The following is a 23,521-nucleotide window of genomic DNA, read 5'->3' as shown; positions in this document are numbered from 1 at the left end:
CTTGTCAGGCCGGCCGCGCGAAGGGGCGCCATCCCCGACCTGCCTCCCGTGGCGGGTCCCAGGCCTGGGGAGGACCCCAGGTTCGGTTCCCAATGCTCTCGGCAGCTATGTAAGGCGGGATTCCTCGGGCGTCGTTCACATCCGCTGCGTGTCCCCATAGGACCGTGTCCATTGTAGGAGGTCGGGGTGCGGGTGAGAGGAGAGCGTGACGCAGGGTCTCCCGTGGGATCATACGTCACGCTGACGAACACGGTCCCCCAGTCCAGCCAGAGATCTGGCTTTAAAGATGGGAGGACTTTTCTTCTGGCCGGAAAGCAAGGCACTCGGTATTTTAGTCTATGACATTAGGAGCTGAATGGAAACCAGGCATAGGAAGCCGACCCTCCTCTCCCTGGCTGTGGCATGAGCGATGGTGTTAAGTGCTCTGCTCCGCCTCTTCCTGGGATGTGTTTGGGCCCATCTAGTGCTGCCGCAAAGGAGGTTTGCTCATTCACTCGTTTATTCATTTACCTGATAAACGCGGGCGCCTCCCGGTGCCTCCATGTGAGCGTCCCACACGCTTCGCCCGGGCTCTGCTGCAAGAGCCTCTCCTACCCCCATACAGGCTGCGCGCCGGCCCCCTGCGGCTGCGGCTGTCGGGGCGCAGGGCTGCTCCTGGGACCTGGGCTGCCCCGCTCCATGGCTGCAGTTGTGTGAAGCAGAGGGGGAGCCGAGAGACGAGTGGGCCCCATGCTCCCCTCCCAGGCTGTGTGCCCGACTTGAGTGGCCATGGGCCAGGGCGTGCTCCCGTGGAGGCACCTCCTGCGAGAAGGGGCGAAGGACACCGTCCCCCCCAGTTCCCAAGTCAGAGCCTGGATGTCATCCTTGACCCCCATCTTCCCCTCCCCTCCGAGCTCGAAGCGTGACCGAACTCTTAACCTACCTCGTTAGCCCTCCTCTTACCTCATCCCCACCTCTGCGCCCTGGAGACCTCACTGTGGGGGACCTCACTGCCTCTGTCCACCGTCACCGCCAGGAGCTGGCCCACTGCCCGGGGCGCACCCCTGCTCCCAGTTCCCTCGGCAGGCAGCTGCCCCAGGAATGGGAAGTCTCGAGTAGTGAACGTGCCGTAGCCGGGCCTGCGCTGCCCTCTGCCCTGGACTCCCCTCTCCCCTCCTTGTCCTTCCGGTGAGCAGCCAGCTACTCAGTGTCATGAGGCAGCTGGTGTGTCTCCTGGAGAGGGCCCTCTGGCCCCGCCTTTCTAGGGGCGCCACCGCTCCTCTGCGCCCCGCTGCGTCCAGAACCCACTCTTTCAGCACACCCGTGTCTCTTCAAGGCCCGATGGCTGCAAACTCCCGCGTCCAGCCTGGCCGCTGGGGCAGGGCTGCTGCTTAGCGAACGCCTGGGTTTGTAAGAACGCCCTTTCATACTTTGCTGCTCGCAAAGCACTTTCAAAAGCATCGTGCTTTGCTTTTTTTTTTTTTTCTGAGACACATCCTGGCTCTTGGGCAAGTCCCTTGCTCTCTCCTAGCCTCAGTGTCCCCACATGCAGCACGTGGTCACACCTCTGTGTGGGTGAGGTCTGTGTTCTCCCTGCCTCCCAGCCTCCTCTGACAGAGAGAGGAGGATGGTCATTTAGGTCTGTAACAAGGGCTGTTTGGAAAATCTAAAAACGTCACATCACCATTAACCTAATTCAAATTCCAGTTTCCACTTTCCATTCACTCAGATTCAGAGATGTCTGTGTAGAATGTAAACCACTGTGAAATATTTCAAGTTAATTAGAATATGTCACATGTATACAGTTCATTACAGCTGGATTCTGGTCACTGTACTTGAATCTCTCCCATAGACTATAAATATTTCTCTCTTTTCCACGTCCAGCGCAGCTAGAGAGCGGCCTGGTTCCTGAGCAGGGGCAGCTGGGGATTGAGAAAATGAAGGAAAGAGACAGACACAGAGATGGAAGGAAAAAGCTGGGGCCGGGTGGGACAGCCGTCCTCTGATGGAGAGACAGTGACCCAGAGCCGATACAGCGCATTTATTTTATACGACAAAATACCAGGGAGTTTTACTAAAGCCCAAGACAAAGGAGACGATGTGCATTCTTGTGGCTTCTCTGTCATCGTCACTTCTGGGTGGGCCCGGATCATCGTGTTTGTTCCTGGTGCTTGGCTGGATTTAGATAATGAAACCCACCTGCCGGTGCCTGAGCTGAAGGTCAGGCTGACAACTCACCTGCCTCTGGCAAGGTGTGTTTCCAGGGCATGGCTCTGCGGGCACCGCTGGATTCAGACGACAGTCAGCTCAGAGGCCTTTCCCAGGCGCTCTCTACAATAGACCAAGCCCCCCATCCTGTGATGGTTATGACCATTGCCCTCAGGTGCTGCAGTCACCTGTGGTGAGTCTCCTTCCTGCTGAAGCCGGCGAGTAATTTGAGGAAAACACTGACTGGGAGCTTGTTGTGTATTTTCCACAGCAGCTAGCACGGTGGTTTGTACAAAAGTTGCCATCTGAGTTGTGGAAGGCGTGGTTCTGTCTGGAAGAGGTTGCGAACACCTAATCCTTCAGAGAGAGCAGAAGGGAAGTACTGGTCCAGATTACTGAAGGAGGAGACTGGAAGCGAGGGGCATCGAAGGACAGCATCACTCTCAGTTGAGAAATCAATCCATCCTTGCATTACGGAGGAAAATTAGACGTTTCTTTAAGACCAAGTGGGAAATAATAATAGCTGACATTTATTAAACGCTTTCTTTTTTCACATGCAAGCCAACGTTTATTGAGAATGTCGCAGAGGTAGAAGAAGTGAGCCAGCTGGGCTGTGTGGGCTCAGGAAACAAGTCACGGCGGCCAAGGAAGGGCTGTTGGAGCTTGGGAAGAAGACAGCCAGAGAGGACACACCCGGGGAAGGAGAGGAGGGGAAGATGTGGACGTGCTCCAGAGAGAGAGAGAACGTGCCCGTCATCTCTCACCACGTTAACGCTTTACAAGGAGACGCTTTAGGGCGTCTCGTGAGGTTAGGATTTGCAATCACATTTATAAAGGAAGAAGCTGACGCACAAGGAAGCAGAACCGAGTGTCACCAGCAGCACCGAAGTCCAGACAGTTGGTTTCCGATTCTGCTCAGTTCACCCACTTCCTGTGACAGCCAGGCACTGGGTCCCACCTCTGTGGGAGCGAGAGTTGACAGCTCTGACCAGCTCTGCTGTGCCTGGAGCCCCCCCTCCCCCGCCCCGCCCACCCAGGCCCTGTCTGTCAACACGGATGGAGAATTGATGCAAGAGTCTGGGTTAGCTCCCCCTCCGAAGGGAGGAGCCCCGGCTGCTTGCACAGATGGCTCTGGGTTCGGGGGACCTGTGTGGGTGTGGGGGGGGGGGAGGGGAGGAGTAGGGGGGCAGTGGGGGGCGAGGAGACACCTAAGAAGACTCTGAACCTGTAACCGGACACCCAAGGGGTCCGGGCTGCCTGTCACTACCTGTGCCAATGAAGCAGAGACAGGGTTGAATCCTGTGTGAGCGTTTATTCCAGTCCTGCCGGCAGCAGGAGAGCAGCAGGTCACCCACAAACATCTGCTCTGCGCCCCACCTCCCCCCCATCAGCCGGCTGCTTGTATTGGGCAGAAGGACAGATCCCAGGGAAAGTGGGCAAAGGGTGTGCCAAGTGGGCAGTTCACAGGCAATGGGGCTGGAGACTTGCAAAGGCCTCCAGGCAGGCAAAGGCGGGGTCTTCACAGGGCTGGCGATTCTGGTTTCCGCCACAGGCTGCTCATCTTCCCAGGATGATCTGCACTTCCAGGGGAGCTCCCAGGGCCCACGGCACCTCCAGCCAGGTGGGCACGTGCCTTCTCCAATCAGAACAAAACAACCACAGGCCGCCAGGCTTGTCTAACAGTCCTTGCCATCATAGCTGGTCCCCAACACCCTGTTTCTGCCCCGTCAAACCCTCACTGCCGTTCTCGCAGCTTTTCATTGTGAAAGTCGACCCACCGTTTCTTTAGTCACAAAAGTGCCGAGTGCTCTGGTCTGGACGCATCGACTCCACCGAGAGCCACGGGCAGCCTCTGCCTCACTGGCCTTGAGTCCAGGACCCCGTGGCCTCCTGGGAGACGTGCCCACCAACATCTGGTGCGAGAGCGGGGCTCGGACCGCCATCCACCGCTGCACCGACTGCTGTGCGCACCCCAGGCACCCGACGGTGGGGGGAGGGCGGGCAGGCTTCCCAGCCTCTCACCGTGGAACCGAGTCCCTGGGAAAACCCGTCACCTGCGAGGCAGACGGGGATTTTAGAAAGCTGAGGTCATTCAAAGCAAAACAGAACAGCCCATCTGCCTGGGCGTTTGATCGGAGCATCTAAGGAAACAGGGCTGTGGGGTGACATCACAGCCGTGTTTATCTCATCCCGCCATCGCTGCCTGGAGCGGACTCCAGCTCAACCGCCCAGCCGGCTCCCAGCCCAGCCCTTGAGCTGCATGGGAAGCCACCCTGTTCACACTGGGAAACCCCTCTCGGAGCTGCTGAGCGTCTGCTCCTCTCCAGGGACAAGTCCAGGATGGGCTCAGGGCACTCAGCTGCCGGAGTCGAAGTTACCCCCGTGGGCTCGGCTGCCGTCTCCGTGGATGTGCCTCTTAGTAGGTGCCTGGAGGGGCCCCAAGTAAAACCCGGGCCAGTTCCTCCCCACCCCTCTGCCAGGAGGTGGTGCTGAATCTACGGTTGCCTAAGTTCATCCTCCTGGACAGGCTGTCGCCAATGTCACACTGTGTGCCAGGCTCAGCCCTGTGCCCGGGCGAACGGGGAGACGAAAAGGACGCGCTCATCTCAGCAGCACCTGGAGATGTCACACACACACATGCGACACACACGCGCACGCGCACACATGCACACGCGCACGCACATGCAAAGCATGTGCACACAAGTGCGCGCACACGCAAAGCACGTGCACACAAGCGCGCGCACACACAGGCATCATTCGGCCGCAAGGTGATGAGCATCAGCTGAAGGGGGGTGGGGAGGAGACGGCAGGGCTCCCGGGAGCAGTGTGACCTCACAGCGTTGCCTGCGGTGGGTGATGTATTTGGGGGGCGGCCCCTCCCCCATAGCCGTCACTGTCAGGGATGCCTGTGGCCTGAGACTCAGCTCCCACCGCAAGCCCAGGCGAGGCCCCTGCAGACGGCGCGTGGGCCGGCCTCCCTGATAGGGACGCGGAGGCCTCCTCCCAGCCTCTCCCGCGGCTCAGAGGGGAGCGAGCCAGGGAGCCCACGAGGCCGCTTGCCCTTGCCCGGCCGCGGTCTGCACACAGGATGTCCCCGGGAGGGGTCCCCGCCCTGCGTCTGCCTGGGGCCGGCCTGAGTGTGTGGGTCCGTGACTTCGTGCAGGAGGACCTCCCACTCGGTCCAGGAGGCTTGAGAGGGCGTGTGTTCCCCTGGGACCGTGAGCTAGGAGGGGCCTCGGGTGGCAGCAGCCTCAGGAGAGCCGGCGGGAAAGGAGCCAGGCGGCGGCTCTGGAGGGGTCTCCGTGGGGGGTGATGTCAGGTCCTGGCCCTCTGGGGGGGTGGGGCGGGGAGGAGACGTGCAGGCCTTTCACGCTGCAGACTGGGTGTGGGAAAGGGAGGACTTCGCGCGTTAGGAGACGCCGGTCACCTGGGTGGCGTTGACCTGTCTCGGTGTCCCTGTGCCGCCTGCCCTGCGGACCAGCCTGTCTCCACGGCCGTCTCCGGAGGGGCTGGTCACCGAGCCGTGTCCCTGGAGGGCCCGGCAGCACCCAGCCCACGAGCCCGCTCCCTTCCCTTCCTCTCTGAGCTCAGCGTCCCGGGATGTGCGCAGGCCCGGGAGTGGGTCCAGCCAAAACATGGCCTTGGCCGCGATGCCAGGGCAGGGCCTGGGAGCAGGAAGTCTGGCTGATAACCCGCTTCCTTGGAAGGAGCCGGCCGAGGCCTGCAGGGCGCTGTCGGCACGGGGTGGGGGGCGGGGGGGGGGGGGGACGTGGCCTTGCGCTCAGCCCGGGCTGGTCTGGCGTCCGTGGCCTGGACGCAGTGGCCCGCACCTGAGGGCTGCGCGGAGGGTGCTGGAGGCCCAGTGGGTGCTGGGCCTGTCCCCGGAGCCCCCCTAAAACCACGGACGGGGCCGAGCTCACAGGGAGCTGCGAGTGCAGCCTCAGGCTCTGCTCGGGGAGGGCAGGGTTTGCTGTGGCTTCTTTAACAGTGTCCCTTCCAGGCCGAGGGCAGCGACTTTCTCATCCTGGACTCACTCGGTTGGCAACTAAAAAGGCTGTGGCCCCCAGGCCTGTGGGAGGGATCTGAGGGTGGAACCGGCTGCCCTGCCTGCGCGCCCCCCCCCCCCCCCCCCCGCCCAAGGCCAAGTGCCTGCCTCCAGCAGCAAACAGAAGGGCTGCGAGTCTGTGTCTGTAACCAGGCAGGGTGGCGGCTGCACGGAGACTGAAATAGAAGCGGAGTTCTCTCACTTCCCAAAACACATTTAGATCCTGACCCGAGGCGCTGGCAGGGGGGGGCGGGGGGGCGGCGATCCAGGTGCTGCATGGCCCAGCGGCTGTGATGGACCACACCCACCTCCAGGCTGCCCGCCTGGGACAGACTAGACCAGCTGTGGGCAAACTACGGCCCGCGGGCCCGATCCGACCCGTTTGAAATGAATAAAACTAAAAAAAAAAAAAAAAGACCGTACCCTTTTATGGAATGATGTTTACTTTGAATTTATATTAGTTCACACAAACACTCCATCCATGCTTTTGTTCCGGCCGCCGGTCCAGTGTAAGAACCCATTGTGGCCCTCGAGTCAGAAAGTTTGCCCACCCCTGGGCTAGTCGCTCACGCATCGGGGCCTCCGTCTCTGCAGTCTCCAAGCCCGGAGCTGCCGGTGGGGTGGCAATGGGAGCGAGGTTCGCCTGGTTTTGTGGGGGCGGAGCACAGGCCACAGGCCCACAGGGGACACGCCCGGGACCAGCGGCAGCACCGGCTCTGGTTCCTCCGCGGCGCAGAGGTGGGGACGGCTCCGGCCAGGCCCTCCCGGCTGACGCAGGCAGGTCGCCGACCAGCTCCGGGGCTCAGTTTCTCCGTCTGCAGTGTCCTCCCGAGAGGGGCGATGGCCGGACCTCGGCGCTCCCTCCTGTCCCTGGCGAACACAGACACGGCGCCCGAGGGCAGCGCGTGGGACAGGGAGGCCCCCAGGTTGGGCACCACACCTGTGAGAGTAAAGCAGGAAGCAGGAGACCGGGCCCTGGGGGCCTGGCCGAACCCCAAACCAGCCCTGAGCTGCCCATCTCTGCCCTTCACCCAGGAGAGAACAGGAGTCCCACGCGTCACTGGGACTGTGGGCGGGAGCACGAGCGCCCGGGGAGTTTATTAGAAAAGCTGGGACCCAGCCCCTCCGGGCCGACCAGACTGGGGTCTCCGGCTTCACGTGACCCCACCCGCTGGGCGCACAGCCACGGGCGAGGCTCGGGTCTGCGGTCAGCACGTGCACCCGTTCCCCTGTGGGGAGGATGGCTGGCGTCCCGCAGAGTCCAGTTTGTACCAGAACCTGTGTCCGCTCAGCACGGCTATTCCGGGGCGAGGCCGGCAGTCTCAGGGTTATTAGCTAACGACTTAGCAGCAGGAAACTGGGAAGTGCAGGTTGGGGGTTACTGACTCATCCCAGGCGTGTGACGTCAGTAGTAGTGTGGCCACTGTGCGTGGGGCCAGGGGCACTGGAAATATCGGGGGGACACTTTGTAAGTATCTGATTGTCTAACCTATGCTGTACACCTGAACCAATGCAGAGTAAGACTGAATGCAAACTGTAATTGAGAACGAAAATAAAAAATCTCTCTCTATATATAAAAGCCTAAGCAACCGTTATGACCAGACAACCGGACGACCGGCCGGTAGCTATGATGCGCACTGACCACCAGGGGGCAGACGCTCAACGCAGGAGCTGCCCCCTGGTGGTCAGTGCACTCCCACAGCCAACCTTCCTCGGTCCCTCCCCCTGGCCTGCCCTGATTGGAACTGGGCGAGACAGGACCCCACCCATGCACGAATTCCTGCACCGGGCCTCTCATATATATAATATACAGTCAATAAGAAAATAAGGAAGGGAGGGAGGAAGGAAGAGAGAGAAGGAAGAAGGGAGGGAGGGGGGCAGGGAGAGAGGCAGGGACAGGCTCTTGTCTCGGCTCCTAATGTGAGGAGGCTCCGGCCCCATCGCCCAGGTGAGGAGCGTGCAGACTGTGGGGAATGAACTTCAAGGGCCTCAGAGTCCGGGACCAACTAGCGATCTGAGCGGCAGAGTCGCTGGTCGCTAACAGCTTCTTGATTTTGTCAGCACTGGTTCTGAGTGACTCCCGACGCCGACCAGCAGTTGTCTGCCTGTCTTCCCCGCGCCCTGCAGCGGGGACCCTGTGAGAGTGTTGCCCGCCCTTCCCCGCCCCCGTCTCTCCTGGGCCTCTCCCCGTTGCATTGTTAACAGCAGAGCCTCAGCTTGGATGCCTGTGGTTTGGCTGGCGGGCTGGGAAGTCTTGGCATCTGAGTGGATTTCTCTCCAGGGAAAGGAGCTCGGGGCCTAGAGCGCTGGGAGGAGGAGCCAAGGGAGGAAGGAGAGACGCAAACGCCCTGAGCAGTAAAAGCCCCAGCTACGTTTCCTCCCAGTTTTTACGGGTTTGACCTGCTGGGAACGAGGACATTGTTTCTAACAAAACCCAAGTCTTACTGTTTCTCTCCAGGAGCTGCGGCTTCCACCTTCCCCGGCTGCTGGGTAGGCTCCCAGGCCCGTTCTCTTCCTCCTCAAAACGGACAGACAGTCCCGCCGGGGAGCACCGCGGGGAAGTGAAACAGGGCTCGGCCTGCCAGGCCCCGCCGCTCGCTTCTCCCACGGTGCCCGGTGCCCGGTGCCTGGCATCGCCCCCGCCCCCCATCGCTGCAGTGACAGGCGAGGGGGGAGGCCGGCCCTTCCAGGTGGCCTCTCTGCCGAGGATTCCAGGTCAGCAAGGAGTTACCCCGCGCGAACCAGAGGGCACTGCCAGGCACCGCGGAGCACACGTCCGTCGAGGCCGCCCTCGTGCTGCAGCCCCAGCAGACACGGCGCAGCGAACGCCCCCGTGGTGGCCCGCACACGCGTGCTGGCCCAGGCGTGTCCCTCTCGCCCGAGGACGCCGTCGCCCTGTGGGTCTGACGCCAGGCCCACAGCCACAGGCCCCCCCCCCCCCCCGCTCCCTCCCAAAGGTTTCTTCGTCTCTGACACTTGCAAGAGGAAGTGTCTTCCTTCCCAGCACGGAGACCCAGGCCCCGGGGAGCCCATAGCCCTCCCCTTGGGGCTCGGGCGGGCGGCTCCCGGCTGTGGCCCTGCCTCTCCCCAGCCCCGGGCCGGTCTGCCAGGAGCTGGAGGGTGAGCAGCTGGCTCTCGAGCCCAGCTCTGTCAGAGGCGAATGCGGACGTCCTAGCACGGGCTTGTTGGCACCTGTGCCTTCGTCAATGCACCCATGACGGTCGCAGTGCGTGCCCAGCCGGGCGTCGCCGAGGCCCCTTTGCCGGCTGTCACGATGGACGGCCTCGCTGTGCCGCGGCTGCAGGGCAAAGGCGGGCGGAGACGGCATCCCCTGACTGGGCCGTGGATTTGAATTCTGGGCTCTTTTCTGTCCATGGCCCCTGAGTCTTCAGCTTATCAGGTGTCACTCACACCCTCCTCCCTCCCCGACTCCGCTCTCTCTTGCACGGATGGCTCACCCGGGAGCACAGCACCTTTGCCCCCGCAGGAGCACTTGGGGCACCTTGAACTGCCTGGTGGGACTGATGCTGGGACCAGTCATTGAGTGCAGCTGGGACAATGGAGCAGCAGAGAACTCAGAAGCAGGCATGCGTCTTAGAAACGCACACAGATGTCAGGTGACCACAGTAAGTAGGCGAACTAGAACTAAGGCCCAGGCTGTTTGGGTTCCTGTCCACCGTGGCTGTGCACAGCCCGGGTTCTGGGGCGGGAGGGGCGGAGGCCTGGGCAGCGCCGCTGGGCAATGTTGGTCAGATCCAGGCCTCCCCCTCGAGGCCACCTGGGGACAGCCCGTTCTCTTCACAGGGCTCAGCTCCACAGCCCACGCACGCCTGCTACTCTGTGCAACGCCTGCCTGCCTCCCACCCCCAGCCTGTCCCCCAGCCTTGTCCCCCGAGCCTGCTCCCTCCAGCCTGCTCCCCCAGCCCGCCCCCGCCTGCCTGCCCCCCGCCCTCCGCCCCCGCCTGCCTGCCCAGCAAATCCAGGAGCTCTGGCGGCTGGCCCAGGGCCAGGTGACATCACTGCCCATGAAGCTGATGACCCTCAGGAAAAAGCCCTAGGTCTGGCAACAACCCGACCCCCCTACACTCCGCCCGCCTCCTGGCAGAGACCCGGGAAACCCACTGAGGGCTGCTCCTCTCACCGGTTTGCGCTAACTGAAGCATGGGTTTGCTTAGTTGCTGGTGGATTCTTAAAAAATACCTTGTGACACATCTTGGCCCCTCCCACCCCATGCCCCGAATCGATACCTTCACTCACAGGCCGGCTTCTTCCAGAAGAGACGAGGGAGACCAGTGAGTGTTAGAGGCCGCGCGTCTCAGCGGGGGGCGCCCTTGGCTCCCGGGCGGAGCGCTGCCTCTGTGAACACAGGTGCTGACCAAGGGCTCGTGTATCTACCGATCGGACCATCGCTGGCCCACGCGCGGCCGCACAGGACACACGCGGCGTCTGGAGCCTCGCAGGTGTAACACGATGACACACACAGGCCAGGAAGGAAGAGGAGGGGGCACAACACAGAAATTCACACCCGGGGGTCCCACAGACCCTGCCCCCCTGGGGACCACCCGTTAGCCAGGCTCCTCAGAGGGAAGCCACACCCTTTCCCTGACAGCAGCTAAGAAAGACCTGGAAGAAAGCATCATGCAATGGACACCCTCACAGTATCCTTTCCAGGGCCTGTGATGGCTGAACGGTGTGCCCCTCTAACTCCCATGTTGGGGTCCTACCCCCAGAGACGGGGCTTTTCAAGAGGCAACTCAGTTAACGCGAAATCGATCAGGTGGGCGCCGACCCAATGCCAGTGTGAAACCCAGACGCCACGGAGCCAGGGCTGAGAAGGATGCAGCCTCGAGGACCCCTTGACAGACGCCAGGCCCCCAGCGCTCTGAGGAAACCCCTTTCCCCGCGGGAACCGCTGGGCTGCGCTGTGCTGTGGCGGCCCCTGCGACTCACCGAGAGACGAGTCCCTGTGAGCCCTCAGGCCTCTCAAGGGCACCCCTCCCTCCGCAGCTCCTGGCATCACCGGGGGCACAAGTGGCTCCCTCCCCCTGCAGGCCCCACCCTCCCAAGGCTCCGTGGCCGCTGGGGGACTGACGGGCCCAGCAGAGAGGAGGCAGCCGCCCGCCAGGCCCCGGCAGGTGCCTGCTGAGCCCTCCCGTCAGGAACCGAGAGCGACTGACACCCGTCCTCCCTGGCGGCAGGGGCTGGAGGGCAAGCACGTCAGACACCAAGGCTATGACGGGCGGATAGACAAGGTGTAAGTGCATGTGTCGCTAAAAAACAAAAGCTTCCATTTTCATAGAAACGTAGGTTTATTGCGATGGAGACATGCGGATTACAAAGGGCTGAAATAAACGAGTCATTGTTAACATAGAATAATGGAACATTTTAATAAAAATTAATATTTTTTCTTGAACGTTAACTTACCAGACACTGCATAACTGCACAAATAAATAAGCGTAACGCAAGTAAACCTATTTTTCTCGTTCTCCCAAAGCGAGATATTTCCTGTTGTGCACACCAAACAAGTCAGTCCGGGACTAATGACGTGGCCACCTGCTGCCAGAACATTCGCTGCTGGTAATAGTGGAGGGAAATGGTGTGCCTGCGCGTAAGGCGCGTAGGGAAACGAATGCAACACGACGACAGTCATCAGTCACTAGCAAAAGTTGTAGTTCGTTATTAATAATTATGCATAACAGGATATTGTAAAGATTAAGTTACAAAATTTTTATTAAAATGTTTCTTACGTACCGTCCTATTGGCTGGGCCACAGAAATATCCGTTGTGGCCGCGTGAGGGCCACGGGCCGCGAGTGTGACGTGCTCGCTGTAGGGTGTGAGCCTGCAGAGGCGTCCTTGCCCCCCGGTGGGAGCGGAGTCTGTAAGGAGAGAGGCTTAGCATCAGCCCACTTCCTAATGGGCTCTTTCTTTCATTCAGTGACAGTTTATTTTTATTTTTTTTAAATATGTTTGTATTGATCTCAGAGAGGAAGGGAGAGGGAGAGAGAGAAACATCAGTGATGAGAGAGAATCATGGATCAGCTGCCTTCTGCAGGCCCCCCACTGGGGATCGAGCCTGCAACCCGGGCCTGTGCCCTGACCGGGTATCGAACCTCCTGGCTCGTAGGTCGACGCTCAGCCACGGAGCCATGCCAGCCGAGCCTCGGTGACTATCTAGTGAATGTGACTCTGTCCCAGGCACGACTTCAGTCGTCCCCGAAGCTCATGTACTTCCCGCATCCTGGCCACTGAGCTGTTGCCCCTGGTGTTGACTTCATCATCAATAAACCGCTGTCCTTGCTGAAGCCAGAGCAGGTGCGTGTCCGCCTGGCGCCGCCTGAGCAGCACATGGCAACCCCCACACCCTCCTTCCCCCGGTCCCGCCGGACGGCAAGGCCTGCTCCGGGAAACAGGAGCCAGTCATGGGCCGGAGCTTCTGCGCATGAAAGTAAGTGCAGTTCGGATCTCCTCGTGCCGCTGCGACAGCCCCCGTGTCCCCCGAACACCGGCCGGCCCTCCTCTCCCCGCTCGGGTCCGAGGAGGTTTTATTAGGAACCAGGTGGCTGTTTCAAAGAGCCCCCAGCACCGAAGCTCTCCCCCAACCTCCCGGAGGCAGGAAGCCCGAGCGCGACGCCCGTCCTGAGCCCGAGGCGTGTGTGAGCGGGACGTCCCCCGTCACTCTCTCTCTGCCCTGGCCTCGCCGTCCGGTCGCGGTGGCCCGTGACCTCTCCGCTCCACGCGGAATCCCTCCCTCAGGAAAGACGCGCGCACATTCCCGTGCGAATGGCTTCTGCGCTCACCGTGCTGATTCCGTGCTCTTCCCCAGGAAGTGGCCGTCAGCCCCATCGGAAACAGGCCCGCAGTCAGGGGTCCTTCATAACGGGCCGAACATTGAATATTTTCTGAACAGGTGCTTGCTTATTCCGACAAGTGGGGGGAAAGCCAGAGGCCGGTGCTTGGGAAACAGGGCGGCTTGCTTCATTCACGAATGTCCGCGTTGTCTGTGTCTGTGGTAGGAACACCTGCTCTTTGGCGGCTTGAGTTTGGCTGCCAGCACCGGTGCTTGGTGGGTGTGGAGGCTGCCAGGAAGGTCACGGGGCTCTGAGCCTCCGTTTCCTCATCCGCAGAATGGGCATGGAAACGCCTGCTCTGCGACAGAGCCCTGGCGATGGCGGTGAGTGTGTACAGGGCTCTCACGGGGGCCTGGCAGGTTGCGGGCCTCCGAGAGCGGCACTGTCACCCAGCCGGCCACCTGGGGCTTTCTCTAATCCTCAGCTGCCGCGTCTGCTACTGTTCAGCCTTTCTCTTGGGATCGCCTTTTCATCATTCGGTCCCTAGGACGGCTGTGCTTCCGGTGACACACAACTGCTACCAGGGCACTTGCTGGCTTTCACCGAGAAGCACAGGTGAGGAAAGGCAGAAAAGGAGGACGCATTCCACACGGAGTAGTTAACTTATTCCCAGGGAGTAGCCAGGATCGGAGGCCCGCGCCTCTAGAGCAGCAGGAGGCTGTCGGACGGACCGAGTCCTGCGGGCCCCCCCCGCCCTCCCCCGCCCCCCCCCCCCCCCGTGCCTCGCAGCGGGAGGGCGGTGGGAGCGCAGCTGCTGGGTTTGCGACCGGGTGCAGGGGAGGCGGCTGCAGCCAGCAAGAGGGGGTTCGAGGGGCTTGCGGGGCGGGGCTGGTGTGAGGGACTGGGGCTGTGCCCAAGCCGGTTCTGGCAGGAGGAGGGGAAGTCTGGGGTTGGGCATCTTTTTGTTGTTGGAAATCCTCACCTGAGGATATATTTTTTTCCATTGTTTTTTCCGAGAGAGTAGAAGGGGGCGGGGGGTGGGGCGGGGTGAGAGAGAGAGAGAATGGAACATTGATGTGAGAGAGACACACTGATTAGTTGCCTTCTGCACAAGCGAACCGGCAACCCAGGTACATGTCCTCAACCGAGAATCGAACCCGCAACCCTTCGGTGCACAGGCCCAGGCGCTCACCACTGGTCACGCCAGCCAGGGCTTGGTTGGGCATCTTCATAATCTTCTCAAGAAAGAGGGGAGCCTGGGGCTGCGATTGGCAAGGAAGGAGCAGCGTTCGGACGAGCAGGAGGGGCGTGCGGGCCCTCGGTGACGTGGACGGTGCTGGGGTCGTGCTCGTGTCCAGACCTGAGCCCGAGGCCGTGTGCAGGCCCTGACCCGTCGCGGCCGGAGGCTGACGTGCAGCTGACGCCCGCAGACACGTCGTGTTCGGGAGGACACGGGCCTCCCTCTGGACATGTTAGAGCAGCGGTTCTCAGCTTCCTAACGCCGCTGCCCTTCTATCCAGCTCCTCCTGTGGTGGGGACCCCCAATGTCATTGTTACAAATGAACATCATTAGAGCATAGTGATGAACCACAAAAACAATGTGTAATTATATATGTGTTTTCCCATGGACTTAGGCGACCCCTGTGAAAGGGTCATTCGACCCCCAAAGGGGTCGCGACCCACAGGTTGAGAACCGCTGTGTTACAGCCACTAAGAAATGCGGGGGCGAGAATGAAAACTAGGTAGTTCTTCAGTTCTTTTCCGGGGTTTGGAAGAATGTGGTAACGGGCAGACAGGAAAGGCCTGTTGTTCACCCTGAGTAACGACTGTTTCCTCAGGCAGCGTGCCAGGCATTCGAAACTGATCGCGGGCTCATCCAGTCTGAACGCACAGCTAGTGACCAGGAATGGTAAGCGGCAGGAATGAAGGACTTGACTAGCTGCCGAGGCGTCCTAACCCTAACCCTAACCCTACCCCTAACCCTAACCCTACCCTAACCCCTACCCCTACCCCTACACCTAACCCTACCCCTAACCCTAACCCTAACCCTACCCCAAACCCTAACCCTACCCTAACCCTAACCCTACCCCTACCCCTACCCCTACTCTAACCCTAACCCTAACCCTACCCCTAACCCTACCCCTACCCCTACCCCTACCCTAACCCTAACCCTAACCCTACCCCTACACCTACCCTAACCCTACCCCTACCCTAACCCTAACCCTACCCCTACCCCTACCCCTACCCTACCCCTAACCCTACCCCTACCTCTACCCCTACCCTAACCCTAACCCTAACCCTACCCCTAAACCTACCCTAACCCTAACCCTAACCCTACCCCTACCCCTACCCTACCCCTAACCCTACCCTAACCCTAACCCTACCCCTAACCCTAACCCTACCCTAACCCTAACCCTAACCCTACCCCTACCCCTACCCTAACCCTAACCCTAACCCTAACCCTACCCCTACCCCTACCCCTACCCTAACCCTAACCCTAACCTAACCCTAACCCTAACCCTACCCCTACCCCTACCCTAACCCTAACCCTAATCCTAACCCTAACCCTACCCCTACCCCTACCCCTACCCTAACCCTAACCCTAACCCTAACCCGCTCTGCAAAGGCCGTCTCCTCAAAGCGGGAGCGTGCTGTGTCTGCGGGTTCACGGAGGTTCCGATCTGGTCATGGAAGAGAACAGCTGCCTGTTACCGAGTCATTTTTGGTTTTAAACCAAAAGGTAAAGACATTACTGGCTTGCTCTCCATGATGGCTCCAAGTTTCACTAAAGAAAGACTGTTCCAACGTAACATATATTTTCCTTTGGGGAAAATAAACTGGAAATGATAGTGTCTTGTGCATGTTATGGTAAAAAAGACTTTATGCAGCCCTGGCCGGTGTGGTGCAGTGGATAGAGTGTCGGTCTGTGGACTGAAGGGTCCCGGGATCGATTCGGTCAAGGGCACGTACCTCAGTTACAGGCTCCTCCCCGGCCCGGACTCTGGTTGGGGCTCATGCAGGAGGCAACCAATCGATGTGCGTCTCTCACATCGATGTCTCTCTCTGTCTCCCCCTCTCCCTTCCCCTCTCTCTAAAAATCAATGGGAAAATATCCTCGGGTGAAGATTCAAAAGAAAAAAAAAAGGTTTTATGCTCAAGAGCTTGGGAATGTTAAAGTTAAGCGGTAAGGAAGTGAGAAGAGAAGAGAAACAGCGAGCTGCCACTTTTAAAGCATGGCGGGCCGCGGTGTGGGCTGGTCCCCGGGGAAGCCTGGCCCACCACCTGCTGACCCCCAGCGATGAGCTGGTTGCTCTGCCCTGAAAGTCCTCGTGACCCGCCGCCCGCTTGGTCCTTTGCAGCATCCACAGAGCGGGAGCCGCCGGGTGACCGCGCTCCGGGCGGGCTGGGGCTGGGACGTCTGGGGTCCCTGCGCGTCCTCCTGCCTCCTGACACCGTCGCAGCCACAGAACGCTGTCGTGAGGGGGGGTGGCTGCGGCTGGAATGCACACCCTCGGCCCCAGCAGCTTCCAGGCTCACTGGACCTGGAGGAGCGCACAGGCAACGTGGTCTTTTGGAGGAAGAACATGGGGCCGTCAGCGTGGCCCCACCTGACCAGCACCTGCGCCGGGATGCTGGCGCCCGGACTCTGAGACGGCAGCAGGTGGATGCATTTCCTTCCCGTTCAAACTGCGCTTTTACTTCAGGAAAAGCTGCACGTCCGGATGGAAAGAGAAACATCTGTTTCCAGGCACGGAGCCTCTTCGCTGCCTGTCATTCCTGAGCCGCCTTCCTCCCGCCGTGGGTTTTATCTCGGGGGAGAAGAAGAAATGGTGGCGTGTTTAAAAGATCAATGTGGAAGTGCTCCAGTGTCAAATCAAAACATGGTATTTCCAGCGAAAGCTTTCAGCAGCACTGAAAGTAAAACCTGGTCCGTGGGCTTTAGAAATAGCACATGAGACCTGGATAAATCAACGCCGTGTCAGCGAGAGGCCGCCGGCAGGCGCATCGGCACGCAGACCCCCTGCCGCCGTTTCTGACTCGGACGCTTCTGCCCTGGTGGCTTCTCAGAGGTGACGGTTCCACAGGACACGCCTCCTTCCCGACCCAGACAACAGAGGAAACTGGACTCCTGAGTCCGGCCCTGCTCCCACGCCTCTGTCTCTGAAAGTCTGTGTTTATCCCACCCCAGGACCTTTGCACTAGCTCTCCCTCCTGCTCAGGAAGCTCTCTCCTGAGATCGGCACGTGGCCGCCTCGGTTTCGCGTTGAATGGGCTGAATCACGGCCCCCAGTGATGCTACGTCCCAATCCCCACAGCCTGTAACTGCTGCCTCGGGGCGTGAGGGACTTTGCAGGTACGACTAAGGGTCTTGAGATGGGAGAGCATCCTGGGTGTTTGGGTGGGTCCAGTGTCATCAAAGGGCCCTTCCAGGTGTTGGAAGGAGACAGGAGAGCGAGCGTCAGGTCAGAGAGAGATTGGAAGGTGCCGCCCGCTGGCTTTGGGGTCAGAGGAAGAGGCTCAGACCACGGCCTGCAGGCGACCTCTGCCAGCTGGGAGGGCACTCTGGGAGGGCACGCTGGGAGGGCATGCTGGGAGGGCACGCTGGGAGGGCACGCTGGGAGGGCACGCTGGGAGGGCACGCTGGGAGGACACGCTGGGAGGGCAAGGGGGCGGTTCTCCCGCAGCCTCCAGGAAGGGCCCAGCCGGCGGCCCCCTCAGGTTCAGCCCAGTGGGACCCAGGATGGGGAGGCAATACGTGTGTGTTGTTTTCAGCCACTGAGTGTCTGGTAATTGGTAACAGAAGCAACAGGAAGCTGAGACAAGGTCTTAGCTCAGCTGCCACCCTTCACAGAGAACTCCCTACTCACCGTGGCTCCGTCCCTCCGCCTGGGGCCTCCCCTAGTCTCTCTACAGCACCATGGCCTGGAGCACGTTAGATGAGGATCACAGCGCAGCTTTGTCTCCATCCCTTAGCCCAGCGGTTCTCAACCTTCTGGCCCTTTAAATACGGTTCCTCATGTTGTGACCCAACCATAACATTATTTTCATGGCTACTTCATAACTGTCATGTTGCTGTTATGAATCGTCATGTAAATATCTGATATGCAGGATGGTCTTAGGCGACCCTGTGAAAGGGTTGTTCGACCGCCAAAGGGGTCGCGACCCACAGGTTGAGAACCGCTGCCTTAGCAGGTGAGCTCCGAGGGGCAGCAGGGACCCTGTCCCGCTCAGCACTGCGGCCCCAGCACCGAGAATCATGTCGGGCCCACAGTAGGTGCTCATGGGAGTGGGTAATGCTCGTCCTCTACCATCCTTCTTCCTCCTCCCTTTCTTCTCCAGAATACACCCGGGGGAAGGGGGCACTTTCACTTTAAAGGTTTGTTTTTACTACAAAACGCCGTTCGGAGCCAGGCTGAGCGCCGGGTGAGTGAGCACCCGACCCTTCCTCTCTCCTCCGGCCTGTCCTCCAAGCCTGGGAACGAGGCAGGCGGGGAAGTGCTCCCAGAATCCGTCAGCTCGGCCAAGCAGGCGGGAGCTGGCGGGTCGGGGCTCAGGCCTCTGTGAGCTTCCGGAGGCGTCCCTGAGCTCGCTGTCCTTCCTGATGCGATGTCACCGTCGCCTGTGACTTACCGGCCGCCGCACGTGCGCAGCAGCAGAGGCTGGCGGTGCGGGGAGTGCGGTTTGCCGGGTGCCTGTGCTTGGGGTCTGTGGGCCCACCTTCCTCGGCTACTGGGCACCGGCCCGGCCTCGCCTGCCCCCCTCCTCGCGCATGTCTTAGGCTCCGGGACCCTGCTGCTCCCTGGGGCGCTGTGCTCACGTGCCCCCTGGTCCTCCGGCCGCCCCGCGTCTGGAAGGCCTCTTTCTTGTCCACAGGGTGAGCTCGCGTCTGCCTTCAGAGAGCGGCCTCGCCCACCGCGTGGCCCTGTGTTGATAAGGAGCTGCCATAGAGGGACGTCCCCGTAGGCATCTACTTGAAGGAGAAGCACTTTTTTTTAACCCTCACCCGAGGATACTGTCCATGGACTTTAGGGAGAGAGGGAGAGAGACAGAGAGAAACATCGATGTGAGAGAAACACCTCGATTGGTTGCCTCCTGCACGTGCCCCAACCAGAGCCCGGGTCAGGGAGGAGCCTGCAAGCAAGATACATGCCCTTGACCAGAACTGAACCTGGGACCCTTCAGTCCGCAGGCCGACGCTCTATCCACTGAACCACACCGGCCAGAACGCCCAGCACTGGGGCCGCATGGCCTTTCGCTGGAGGAAGAGTCTCCGTCCTGCTCTGGCCGGACCAGGGCCAGGCCTCAGTCACCTCTGGGTGCGAACGGTGGTGCCGGAGCAGCACCACATACACTAATGTCAGGGCTCCGAGCAAATGCATGGGGGAGGAGACGTCTGTTCTTAGCTGGTGGGTATTTAGCCTGGCACTGAGCCATCAGACCATTTCTCGGCCTCAGAGCTGGCTGTGGCCCAGACACCACACTCAGGCCAACGGGCTCGAGCAGCCGCGTCATGTGGCAGCTTCCAGGCGCCTCCCCGAGAGAGGGCGGCGTCTGCCCTTGACCCTGCTTCCGGCCCTGCCTCCCACCCGCCTGCCCGGGCACCATGCTCCGGCCCTGCGGAGTCAGAGCCCGCGGTGCCCTGGGCGAGTGACCAGGGGCTGTGAGCCCCTCGCTGGGCCCGAGTGGCCGTGGGAGTGTGGGGCAGAGGGCGGAGAGCGCGGGCCGTCCAGGGAGCCCGTCGTGGAGAGAGCCAGTCAGCCCATAGGGAGAGGCAGGGAGAGGAAGCAGGTCGGGGAGCCCCGAGGGGACCTGCGGGGGGTGGGGGGCAGGTGCGGAGGGCGGGGGTCTGACTGGGAGAGCAGGAGGAGCGTGCTCCCGAAGCATCGTTGACAAAGAAGGCAGCCGCGTGGGGCAGCCTGCCGGCAAACTCAGCTGTACTCTCGCACCAGGGCCTTCCTTCCTCAGGCTCCACGGCGAGCCCTCGGGCAGCCAGGGCACCAGCTGTTTCCACCTCGAATCCCTGTCGGCGGGCGAGGGGAAGGCCCAGGAGGACGAGCGTGTGTGAGTGTCCGGAAGCCGATCCACGGGGACGGGAGTCGGGGCGAAGGCGGCGCTGCCGGGCGGAGCGGAGAGCACGCGTGTGATGAACTCACTCTCCTGGGCGCATCGTACGCTTTTACAGAAAAAATAAATCTTAACCTGCCCCCACGCAACCCCGTGCCGACTGCTGACGTGAATGGAAAACCTGACAGCAACCAGACGAAGCTCCTGAAGAAAACAGCCCGGCCGGCGGGGTCCGGGCTGAGCGTCGACCTAGAACCAGGAGGTCAGGGTTCCGTTCCAGGCCGGGGCTCAGGCCCGGGTTGCGGGCTCCGTCCCCAGTGTGGGGCGTGCAGGAGGCAGCGGTCCATGATTCTCTCTCACCATGGATGTTTCTCTCTCTCTCCCTCTCCTTCCCTCTCGCTCGGAAATCCATAAAAACATTAAATAGATGAATAAGTGAGTGGGAGCTCGGGGTCCAGCAGCTGAGCTCTGTCTCACACCGCCTGGCGTCCCTGCAGACAGAAGCAGGTGGACCTGGAGCACTGCCCTGCACCGCTCCGCACCGGGGGAGGGGGCCAGGAGCGGGCGGCGCTGACGGTCGCCGTGGGGACCACCTCGGGGGGCTCCCTGGCCCGCGACAGAGGCAGACAGGGTCCGAGTCCCGCGTGAGACCGGGTTGTATCACCGTTGGGAGCCTGGTCCTGCGTCAGGAGTCGGATGCAATGGCTCATTTTCCTTCGCCCGCATTCTGTCTGATAAAGAAGATACAGCTACTTGACACAACGTAGAGCTGCCTCAGACGAAAACATGTGGGAAAGGGCGTGGGCTGTTCTCCAGTGCGGGCCTGAGAGGAAGGGGATCTGAGGTTCGCAGAAAGCTCTGTGTCCGGAGAAAGATGACGTTTCTCGTCCTCTCTGGGCAGTTAGCCCTTTGGGACATCAACTCCAGCCTCTTCCAACAGCTTTAGGGGCTCCCTGAGGGCTCGTCCCCAAAGCTCGTCCCTGAAGGGCTCATCCCCTAAGGGCTCGTCCCCGAAGGGCTCGTCCCCAAAGCTCGTCCCCGAAGGGCTCATCTCCTAAGGGCTCGTCCCCGAAGGGCTCATCGCTTGGGAAATGGGTAAAGCAACCGTAGTAACCACACCCCAGAGCAAGAGCCCATTGAAGACGCAAGGGGGGAGCAGCTCCACCCTAAACGCTGTCCTCACTGTCACTCCCGCTGCGCGCCACGGGGTGGAATGACTTACGTAACTCTCTCTTGGAGAAGGGACAGGGGAGGGAGGCGCCTGTACCCCTGGGACCGCCGCTCCGGCACGTGGAGAGGAAGCGGCCGGGGGGCCTGAGGCACAGCGTAAGGGAACCCTCAGCCCCTGACTTTAGGGTCGGTGGGAGCATTCCTCCTTCTCGCTGGCAAAGGGCACAGCCATCGCAACATCAAGTCACGGCTCCGTGAAGCGCCATGTCACGTGGGCGTCCTGTGACGTCACTTGGCGGGAAGTGACTGCGTGGGGCCCAGGGGGACGCGGTGATCGGTGTGGCCTGGGTGTCCAGCCGCAGCATCTGCACGGAGTCACCGCCGCCCTGTGCGGCTGCCCTCGTCACGCTGCGGGTCCCGCTGCCCGGGCTCCGGGGTGTGTGCGGCCCTCACGGCCCTCTGCTGCCCCGGGCGCCCCCCCCCCGCTCCCTCCTCTGGGTCCCTGTGGGGATGTTCGTGTTGGGCACAACATGTCCTGTCCACAGAGGCCCATCACGGAGCTGCTGCAGCGGGGACCCTGCCCCCTGCCGACTCACCGGGTCCCTCTCGGTGCCCATGGAGGGGTGCCCCTCCCGCTTTCCTCCTGGCCAAGTGGGTGCAGCAGTCCTGGCATGAACCCCACTATCCGCTGGGGGCTCCCACCCCATCCCAGCCCCCCAACCAGAGGCCCCGGGTTCCCTCCTGGACCCCTTCAGGCCATCCCAGGCTCCCAGCGGACTCCTGACGCATCCTGTTTCCTCGTCCTCCTGCCTCCCGTCCTGCAGGGCCCGGCTCCCATCCTGCAGAGACGTTCCGACTTTGAGTAAAGAGGGGTCACCCTCCTGCTGTCCGGCCCGTCTGGTACTGGGACCAGGACGGGGACGGTCTGGGAATGCCCTTCCAGGGACGCGGGATCCCGGGGGGCACAGCTGGGGTCCGAGCGGAGACCCAGCCGTGTAGGTGTCCCCAGTCCCCCCCCACCCCGCTCCCCGCCCGTGGGTGCGCCGCGGCGGGACCTGTGTGCCCAGCTCCCCCGGAGCAGGTGTCCTCCCGCCCTTGCACCATCCCCGCGGGCAGCTCCGGCTACGCAACAGCCGTCACGGTTGCTTAAGGCCTCTTCCGACTGCTTAAGGGCACTTCGACCTCTTGTTTCCGCCTTTCACAGTCCCTGTGACGGGACCGTGAGGCTCCAAATTTTGCAAACGCGGGGTCAAGCAGTGGGTTAAGAGGCGGAGCTGAGACTCAGTCCGCACAGGCGGACACTGAGCCAGCGCTGTCTTTTTTTTTAAAAAAATATATGTTTTTAATGATTTCAGAGAGGGTGGGAGAGGAAGAGGGAGATAGAAACGTCAGTGATGAGAGAGAACCATTGATCGGCTGCCTCCTGCACGCCCCCCACTGTGCCCTGACCAGGAGTCGAACCGTGACCTCCTGGTTCGTAGGTCGACGCTCACCGGCTGAGCCACGTGGCAGGGCCCGAGCCCCGCGCTGATGAAAGCTCTGTCACAGTCGCGGAGCCGGAACCTTCCGATGATCAGCTCTACCAGAGGAGAGAATGCTTATGAGTTTACTTGAGCCAAACCCACAGGAACGGCTGGGGAGGGAGCCCTCAGACGCTCCCAAGAGTGAGGCTGTGGCTCCATTGTGCACTGGAGCTGAGAGGAGAGGGGGTGACCATTGCAGGAGGCAGAGGCCCGCGGGAGACTGGGACTCTACCTCCTGTAACACATGCAAACACTTCCATCTTCCTCCTGAGAACGGAGGGACAGACCTGCTCTCCCCACACGGCCTCGAGGGCCCCAGCGTCAAGTCTGTGACCGGCCTTCTTGTCCTCGGACATGAATTCAGGCCTCCATCATCCCTGACGAGGGCAGCGTCTAGGTCAAGTGCACAGAGCGTGTTCCAGGGGCTGGTGAACTGGTCCCTTCCCTCCGGGTGGCCCATCCCTACAGACGAGCTGGGTCTCCTCAGGCTGCCAGGCCCTGTCCCTGCCATCGGCATTTCCCGGTGCCCGTCTCTTCCCGACCCCACGCTCAGTTCCACTAGGATTCCCGCAGCCCACACCGCCTCCACGTGTGACCACCTGCCGATCCTGGGGCTGGTGGGCTCAGCTTGGCCACGCATGCCACCCTGAACGGATCATTCCCAGAAGGCTGTGGCCGGCGTGTCCCTCTTGGTGGAAGCATGCGGCTGGGACTTGCTTCCAGCCACGAGGACGGTGAGGG

The 23,521-nt window shown here is 61.2% G+C and overlaps 1 protein-coding gene across 1 annotated transcript in view; it reads right to left on the bottom strand.

The window, feature by feature from the left end:
- The window catches only part of LOC308518094 (melanoma-associated antigen B4-like), a gene marked incomplete at both ends in the record, with an annotated part of 362,175 nt that overhangs the window by 286,724 nt on the left and 51,930 nt on the right, over positions 1-23,521 (bottom strand). The window lies entirely within an intron of this gene.

This window comes from Myotis nattereri (genome assembly GCF_964212035.1).
Source record: "Myotis nattereri genome assembly, chromosome: 4".
Classification (NCBI taxonomy): domain Eukaryota; kingdom Metazoa; phylum Chordata; class Mammalia; order Chiroptera; family Vespertilionidae; genus Myotis; species Myotis nattereri.
Note: the sequence above shows the minus strand (reverse complement) of the source record. Positions and strands in the feature narration are given on the sequence as shown.